The sequence below is a fragment of the Rhinopithecus bieti genome, unplaced genomic scaffold (assembly GCF_001698545.2).
Source record: "Rhinopithecus bieti isolate Rb0 unplaced genomic scaffold, ASM169854v2 scaffold_42772, whole genome shotgun sequence".
NCBI classification, from domain to species: domain Eukaryota; kingdom Metazoa; phylum Chordata; class Mammalia; order Primates; family Cercopithecidae; genus Rhinopithecus; species Rhinopithecus bieti.
Genome location: NW_016818842.1, coordinates 631,372 through 640,983, shown reverse-complemented (window position 1 = coordinate 640,983; position 9,612 = coordinate 631,372).

Genomic DNA, 9,612 nt, shown 5'->3' with positions numbered 1-9,612 from the left:
GGCTTTGGTCTTGACCCCTCTGTAACAGTAGATTTTCCTGGGAAGCCTGGCTTGCATCACCATAAAACCCTCTCTAGCCATAAAGGGCTCTTTTCTAACCTGCGTGGATGACTCAGCTCAGATTAGATTGATTTTTATTCTAAGTCTGGGTCTAATGACAGGTGGAAGACATTTCAGTTTATCCTAACACATTTAGAATCAAATTTTGTTACTTAGTCGTTTTACTTATTACAATGTGAATATCTTATCTTATTTGTTTGAAATAATTATTTTTAACTGCAGTATGGTAATTTCTTTCTTTCTTTCTTTCTTTTTTTCTGAGACGAGATCTTGCTCTGTCACCTAGGCTGGAGTGCAGTGGCATGATCTTGGCTCATTGCAACCTCCACCTCCCGGGTTCAAGCGATCCTCCCGTCTTAGCCTCCTGAATAGCTGGGATTACAGGCATACTCCACCATACTCGGCTTATTTTTGTATTTTAAGCAGAGGCGGGGTTTCATCATGTTGGCCAGGCTGGTCTTGAACTCCTGACATCAGGTGATCTGCCCACCTCAACCTCCCAAAGTGCTGGGATTACAGACGTGAGCCACTGTGCCTGGCCTGCAGTATAGTATTTCATTGTGTGGATTTGACATAATTCAACTTATCCTTGTTATAGAACATTTAGCATCTAGTTGCTGTCAATATTGTCTGCTGTTAGTGAAGTGGTGTGAGATACACCAAAACAGTGAAGAAAAATTTGGCTACATTAAAATGAAGAACTTGGGCTACACTAGATTTATAAAAAAATACTTTTCTGCCAGGTGCAGTGGTTCACACCTGTAATCCCAGTGCTTTGGGAGGCCGAGGCAAGAGGATTGCTTGAAGCCAAGAGTTTGAGACCAGCCTGGGAAACATAGTGAGACCCCATCTCTACAAAAATAAAAAAATAAAAATTATCCAGGCATGGGGTGTGCACCTATAGTTTCAGTTACTCAGGGGCTGAGGTAGGAGGATCGCTTGAGCCCAGGAGTTTGAGGCTGCAGTGAGCTATGATTGCATTACTACACTCCAGCCTGGGCAACAGAGTGACACCCTGTCTCTTTGTCTCTTAAAAAGAAAAGGAAAAAGAAAAGAAAAGAAAAGAAAAGCAAGAACAAAACCAAAAAAAAAAAGAAGCAAAAATAAAAAACCACCCAACTCTGACAGCAGATATCGGATAGGATGAAATGAGCCAGGTCTCATGGATGGCTGGTAGGAGTGACAACTGGTACAGCCACTTTGAAAAACAGTTTGATACTATCTTGTAAAGTTGAATATGTGCATTTCTACTTCTAGCTATATTCTCCAGAGAAACTCTTGCCCACACACCAAGATTGTTTATTTGTTTGTTTATTTATTTATTTAGAGCAGGAATCTCACTCTGTCACCCAGGCTGGAGTGCAGTGGCACAATCTCGGCTCACTGCAGCCTTCGCCTTCCAGGTTCAAGCGATCCTCTGCCTCAGCCTCCCGAGCAGCTGAGATTACAAGCGCCCACCACCACGCCTGGCTAATTTTTGTATTCAGTGGAGATAGGGTTTCACCACATTGGCTGGGCTGGTCTCAAACTCCTGGCCTCGGGTGATCTGCCTGCCTCAGCCTCCCAAAGTGCTGGGATTACAGGCATAAACCATTGCACCTGGCTGAGAAATTTAAAAGAATGTTAAGACAGTGCTATTGGCTGGGCTCGGTGGTTCACGCCTGTAATCCCAGCACTTTGGGAGGCCAAGGCGGGTGGATCACGAGGTCAGGAGATTGAGACCATCCTGGCTAACACGGTGACCCCATCTCTGCTAAAAATACAAAAAATTAGCTGGGCATGGTGGTGGGCACCTGTAGTCCCAGCTACTCGGGAGGCTGAGACAGGAGAATGGTGTGAACCCGGGAGGCGGAGCTTGCAGTGAGCTGAGATCGCGCCACTGCACTCCAGCCTGGGGAAAAAAAAAAAAAAAGGACAGTGCTAATGGATTAGCCATTGACATGCTGAGTAACAGATCAATGCTGAGTAACAGATCACCCCCATCTCTGGCTGCTCAAAGCAACATTCATTAATGCTCACTGCTCTGCAGCTTGGCTGCGGCTTGGTTGATCTAGGTTGGGGCTCTGTTGAGATTGGTGGGAAGTCCTGACTCAGGCTGAGAGTCTGGGGATTGGCTGGGACTGCCCCACTCTGAGTATCTGAGTATATTCTTCCTGGGTTCCAGGCTGAGGGTGCAGCTTCTCTCTTGGTCATGGCATGGGATGAAGGCAGGAGAGAGTCAAAGCTTTAGATTTGGGACTGGCCCAACACTTCTCCTCTCATGCCATTGATCAAAGCAAGTCACGTGTGCCCTGATCATCTCCTATTCACCCCATTGGTGAAGGAGGAATCCCTCATCTAAATAGTGTGAGACAGCCAAATGCCTGCCCACTTACCCCTATGTTACAAGCATCTCCAGTATTCAATGCAGTCACATGCTATACAGGTCTGTAGTGTAGAAGCAACAGGTTAGACCCTCTAGCCTACATGTGTAGGAGGCTAGCCCATCTAGGTTTGTGTAAATACACTCTAGGATGTTCACACAACAATAAAATCACCTAAGAATATATTTCTCAGAAAACATATCTCTGTCATTAAGCGATGCCTGATTGTGTCATGTCAAGTGAAAAGGCAACTCCTAGAGACTTTTGCTAACCCCTTTATTTAAAGTTTAAAAATAAGCAAGGCCAAGTGCAGTGACTCACACCTGTAATCCCAGCACTATGGGAGGCTGAGGCAAGAGGAACACTTGAGCCCAGGAGATTGAGGCTGCAGAGCCGTGATTGCACCGCTGTACTCCAGGCTGGGCAACAGAATGAGACCCTGTCTCAAAAAAAAAAAAAAAAAAAAAAAAGTCTAGCACATACAATGATATATAGTACATAATATTTCATAATGATAACAAATGACTGTTACTGGTTTATGTATGTATGTATGTATTTTATTATTATTATTTTTTCAGACAGAGTTTCACTCTCTCGCCCAGGCTGGAGTGCAGTGGCGCAATCTCGGCTCACTCCAACCTCCAACTCCTGGGTTCAAGCGATTCTCCTGCCTCAGCCTCCCAAGTAACTGGGATAATAGGCGTGTGCCACCACGCCTGGCTAATTTTTGTATTTTTTGCTAGGTTTCTCCATGTTGGCCAGGCTGGTCTCGAACTCCTGACCTCAGGTGATCTGCCTGTGTCAGCGTCCCAAAGTGTGAGGATTACAGGTGTGAGCCGCCACACCTGGCCTATGTATGTATTATACTACACTTTTTGTCATTATTTTATAGTGTACTCCTTCTACTTATTAAAAATAAAAGTTAACTATAAAACAGCCTCAGGCAGGTCCCTCAGGAAGTATCCACAAGGCATTGTTGTCATAGGCCATGACAGTCCCACGAGTTTTAGAAGACTTTTCAGTGGGATAAGATGTGGAGGTGGAAGACAGTGATATTGATGATGCTGGTCCCATGTAGGCCTAGGCTAATGTGTGTGTTGTGTCTTCGTTTTTAACAAAAAAGTTTAAGAAGTAAAACAAAATTAAAATAGCAAAAGCTTATAGAATAGGAATATAAAGAATTTTATTTTATTTTTATTTATTTATTTATTTATTTATTTATTTTGAGATGGGGACTTGCTCTGTTACCCAGGCTGGAGTGCAGTGGCACAATCTCAGATCCCTGCAACCTCCACCTCCTGAGTTCAAGTGATTCTCCTGCCTCAGCCTCCCAAGTATGTGGGACTATAGCTATCTGCCACCACGCCTGGCTAATTTTTTGTATTTTTAGTAGAGATGGGGTTTCACCATGTTGGCCAGGATGGTCTCGAACCCCTGACCTCAAGCGTTCCACCCACCTTGTCCTCCCAAAGTGTTGGGATTACAGGCATAAGCCACCGTGCCCAGCCTAAGAAAATATTTTTGTACAGCTGTACAACATGTTTGTGTTTTAAAGTAAATGTTATTACAAAAGAGTAAAGAAGGTAAAAAGAATTGGAAGGCTTATAAAGTAAAAAAGTTACAGTAAGCTGAGGTTAGTTATTACTAAAGAAAGAAAAATACACATTTTTTGAGAAGCGATCTCACTCTGTGGTCCAGGCTAAAGTACAGTGATTCCATCATCGCTCACTGCAGGCTCAAAACCCTGGGCTCCAGTGATCCTCCCCCACCTCAGCCTCCTGAGTAGTTGGGATGACAGACACATGGCACAATGCTCAGCTAATTTTTTTTTTTTTTTTTTTTAAGTAGAGACAGAGTTTTGCTGTGCTGCTCAGGCTGGTCTTGAACTCCTGGCCTCAAGCAATCCTCCCACCTTGTCCTCCCAAAGTGCTGGGATTACAGCTGTGAACCACCAAGCCCGGCCAAGAAATATATATATGTATTTTAATAAAAATCATGTAGTGGCGGGGTGCGGTGGCTCATGCTTGTAATCCCAGCACTTTGGGAGGCTGAGGCGGGCAAATCACCTGAAGTCAGGAGTTCGAGATCAGCCTGACCACCATGGTGAAACCCTGTCTCTATTAAAAATACAAAATTAGCCAGGCATGATGGTACATGCCTGTAATCCTAGCTACTCGGGAGGCTGAGACAGGATAGTTGCTTGAACCCAGGAAGCAGAGGTTGCAGGGAGTAGAGATGACACCATTGCATGCCAGCCTGGGCAACAAGAGTGAAACTCTGTCTCCAAAACAAAAATCACCCAGTCATGGTGGCTCACACCTGAAATCCCAGCACTTTGGGAGGTTGAGGCGGGCAAATCACCTGAAGTCAGGAGTTCGAGATCAGCCTGGCCAACATGGTGAAACCCCATCTCTACTAAAAATACAAAAGTTGACTGGGCGTGGCGGTGCGCACCTCTAATCCCAGCTACTCAGGAGGCTGAGGCAGGAGAATCACTTGAACCCCGCGAGGTGATGGTTGCAGTGAGCCAAGATTGCGCCATTGCACTCCAGCCTGGGCAACAATAGCAAAACTCCATCTCAGGAAAAAAAAAAGAAAAGAAAAGAAAAGAAAATCATGTAGCCTGAATGTCCAGCATTTATGAAGTCTGCAGTGGTATACAGTAATGTCCAAGCCTTTCACATTCACTCACTACACACTCACTGACTCACCCAGAGCCACTTCTAGTTCTGCAAACCCTATTTGTGGTAAGTGCTCTAGACAGGTGTATCATTTTCATCTTTTATACTGTGTTTTTACTGTCTCCTTTCTATGTTTAGATACGCAAATACTATCATGTTACAGTTGCCTGCAGTATTCAGTACAGTCTCGTGCTGAACAGGTTTGTAGCTTAGGAGCAATAGGCGAGATCAAGTGTCCCCAACCCCTGGTATGAGTCCTGGCCTGTTAGGAACTGGGCTGGAGCACAGGAGATGAGTGCTGGGCCCGCTATTGAAGCTTCATCTGTGTTTATTTCTATCTTTTTTGAGATGGAGTCTCGCTCTGTCGCCAAGCTGGAGTGCAGTGGCACAATCTTGGCTCACTGCAAGCTCTGCCTCCTGGGTTCAAGTGATTCTCCTGCGTCAGCCTCCCGAGTAGCTGGGACTACGGGCGTGCACCACACCTGGCTAATTTTTGTATTTTTAGTAGAGACAGAGTTTCACCATGTTGGCCAGGATGGTCTTGATCTCTTGACCTCATGATCTGCCTGCCTTGGCCTCCCAAAGTCCTGGGATTATTGGCATAAGCCACCACCCCCGGCCTTCATTTGTATTTACGGCTGCATCACATTGCTTGCATTACCATATGAACTCCACCTCCTGTAAGATCAACTGAGGCATTAGATTCTCGAAGGAGTGTGAACCCTATTGTGAACTGCACATGACATGCAAGGGATCTAGGTTGCGAGCTCCTTAATGAGAATCTAACGCCTGATGATGTCACTGTCTCCTATCACTCCCAGATGGGACCGTCTAGTTGCAGGAAAACAAGCTCAGGGCTCCCACTGATCCTACATGATGGTGAGTAGTAGGATTATTTCATTTTATAGCACATTGGAATAATAATAGAAATAAAGTGCACAATAAATGGAACGCGCTTTTGCTGGGCACGGTGGCTCATGTCTGTAATCCCAGCACTTTGGGAGGCCGAGGCGGGTGGATAACCTGAGGTCAGGAGTTTGAGACCAGCCTGACCAACATAGTGAAATCCCATCTCTACCAAAAATACAAAAACTAGCTGTGTGTGGTGGTGGGCACCTGTAGTCCCAGACACTTGGGAGGCTGAGGAGAATTGCTTGAACCCAGGAGGCAGAGGTTGCAGTGAGCTGAGATCATGCTACTGCACTCCAGCCTGGGTGACAGCAAGACTCTGTCTCAAAAAAAAAAAAAGTTTAAAAACAAGCAAAATTCAAGTATATATTGTTTAAGTGTACATGTAGATGTCATAAAATCAGTGCACTGCTGATACAGGCATGTCCGAGACTGGGTAATTTACAAAAGAAACAGGTTTAATGGACTCACAGTTCCACATGGCTGAGGAGGCCTCACAATCATGGCAGAAGGTGAAAGGCACGTCTCACATGGCAGCAGACAAGAGAAATAGCCTGTGCAGGGAAACTCCCCTTTATAAAACCATCAGATCTCATGAGATTTATTCACTATCATGAGAACAGCATGAAAAGACCCACCCCATGATTCAGTGACCTCCCCCAGTCCCTCCCATGACACGTGGGAATTGTGGGAGCTACAATTCAAGATGAGATTTGGTGGGGGACACAGTCAAACCGTATCAGAAGGCATAAGTGACATAAGTTATTGGTGACATTCTAATCCTTGAGTTGGGTGGTGTTCATGGATGTTCATTATATCAGTCAATCAATCAATTAATCAACCAGGTGGAGAGAAAAAGGCCCAGCAATGGGTCAATGATCAGGGTGTTCCATGAACCAAAGTTCATGGTGCATCTAAGTCTCTAAACTTGAGGTCCAAGAAGCTCTGCTGACTGAAGAACATCAGCCAGGCTCAGACAATGTGGGTCTGGGTCCTTGCTATCTCCCAAGCTCCTGGAATTTCTCCTTTCTTGTATCTGTTTCTCTCCCAGAGCAGGCCCACAACTGTACTCAGAACTCCCGTGACGACACTGGCCCAGAGGAGGAGAGAAGAGAAAGAATCCTTTTCCCACTTCACATAGAACATTCTGGAAATCAGTCCCAGAATTGGTCAGCTGGGTGGATGGACCTGTGCCTCCAAGATTTGTGTCTTATTTGCTTGAGGGAAGGAGTTGAGAAATTATACCTTGTAGAACATGTACAGCCATTCAGGTTGTACACTGCCCAACTGCAGAAGCCACAGTTTAATTGGAATCTAAGGTTCTAAGTTGTTGCAGTCTATGTGAGTGGCTTCCCTGGAATTGTGCAAGGCACAAACATGGATGACATTCCTGCCTCAGAGCCCAGCCCCAGAAGTGTGGGATTAAAGGCAGCAAAATGAGGGTTGCTGTGGGATATCTTTCGGGAGGGATCCTATCATCCATCATCCTCCCTGCTGTGGATGCCCCGGTCTGTGAGGCTGGTGGAATGTCCAGCTCAGCGATCTCCTTTGGAGGGTGATTGACATCAGGTTTAGGGGATGAGTAACTAGCAGGAAAAGGTACCCCCAGTTGGTGGGGGGGCGGTTGTATGGCAAGATGGGGGGCGAGTGGTAACAAAGGGCTCATCTCGCCCTCCCTGCTTCTGGCAGACCCCTGGAGTGCAAGCTGCTGGGTGCTGGGCGATGTGGCTAATCACTGAGCCAGGACAACAGGATGTAACTTGTCATAATTATAGTCTGTCCTGTTGCTGCTGGCTCAGCTCTCAGAGGAGGGTGTGTGCAGTTTCCAAGCAGCAGAAAGCCCACATTAGCATAGCAAATTGGGCCTGTTTGGCAACCTCCAGGCCCCTGGGAGGGTCCTGAGCCTTGACACTGCCTTCCTGAGCCACTGGTCACTGCAGGGATGCCTAGAGCCTCGGGGAGGTCCCACCTGAACTTCCAGGTTATTCAACTCCCAGGCACCCCTTAGGGAGTGGGGTGGGTGGAGTCGCGGCTGGAATTGCGGTGGTGTACCTTGAGCAGGCCCCTCGCTGCTCCAGGCCTCAGTTTCCTCAGCTGTCCAGCGGGACGAGGTCGGCCTGGCTCTTGGGCGAAAGATAGGGAAACCAGGCATCCACCAGGGCCCAGTTCACCCTCTCTCTCCTCCTCCACGCAGGCTCCGGGGATTCCGCCTACCCCACCATTCTCTTCTGCTCTGAACCCCTGCAGAAATGCCACAGGGGCTGGAGAATGCATGGACCTGAGCTCCTACACTCCCCTCACCCTGGCCCCACTTGCAGAGGGCAGGGACTGACAGGGCAGAAGGATGAAAGGGCTGGAGCCGGCAGGAGGTTGGTGAAGCGGCTGGCTTAGGAGACTCAGCCCTCCTGCTGTGAGTTCAGTTTCTTTCTTTCTTTCTTTCTTTTAAGACAGAGTCTCACTCTGTTGCCCAGGCTGGAGTGCAGTGGTGCAATCTGGGCTCACTGCAGCCTCCATCTCCCGGGTTCAAACGATTCTCCTGCCTCAGGCTCCCGAGTAGCTGGGATTACAGGAATACAACATCACACCTGGCTAATTTTTGTAATTTTAGTAGAAACAGGGTTTTGCCATGTTGTCCAGGCTGGTCTCAAACTCCTGACCTCAGGTGATCCACCTGCCTCGGCCTCCCAAAATTACAGGCGTGATTATAGGCGTGAGCCTCCACACCCAGCCTGTGAGCCTCAGTTTCTACAGCTGTCGATGGAGAGTGAGGCAAGCGGGAGCCGTGTAAGTCCCTCCCTCCCCAGGGCTTGGGTCAGGGGCTCAAGGAAGGGTACGTGGGGACATGCAGACCCAGAGAGGTGATGCCGCAGTCCAGGCTGAGTTGGAGGGAGCTGGCATTGAAGGAGGGCCCAGCCTTCTCTCCAGGTCATTCTCAGCAGAAAAAGGGGACCCGACCTCTCTTCCCTTCTTGGGCCCCTTTCCAAACGTAGGCCTTCCTGGCTGTGGCCAGAGAACCACCACCTGCCATGCTGTGCCACCCCCCACTGAGTTTCCTGGACTTCCTGGGCTCACATAGCTGGCTGTGGGACACAGTCCCTCAGACCTGGATCTAAATTCTGCCTCCCCTACTGTATTAGTCAGGGTTCCCTAGAGGAACAGAACTAATAGGATGGATGTATATATGAAAGGGATTTTATTAAGGAGAATTGGCTCACACGATCCCACAACAGGCTGTCTGCAAGCTAAGGAGCAAGGAAGCCAGTTGGAGTCCCAAAACCTCAAAAGTAGGGAAGCTGGCTGGGTGCGGTGGCTCATTCCTGTAATCCCAGCACTTTGGGAGGCTGAGGCGGGAGGATCATTTGAGCCCAGGAGTTTGAGATTGGCCTGAGCAACATAGCAAGACCCCGTCTCTACAAAAAATACACAAATTAGCCAGGCATGGTGGTGTGCACCTGTAGTCCCAGCTACTTGGGAGGCTAAAGTGGGGAGATTGCTTGAGTCCGGGAGGCTGCAGTGAGCCCTGATTGTGCCACTTCACTCCAGCCTGGGCAACAGAGTGAGACCCTGTCTAAACAAAACAAAACAAAAAAAGAACAAAC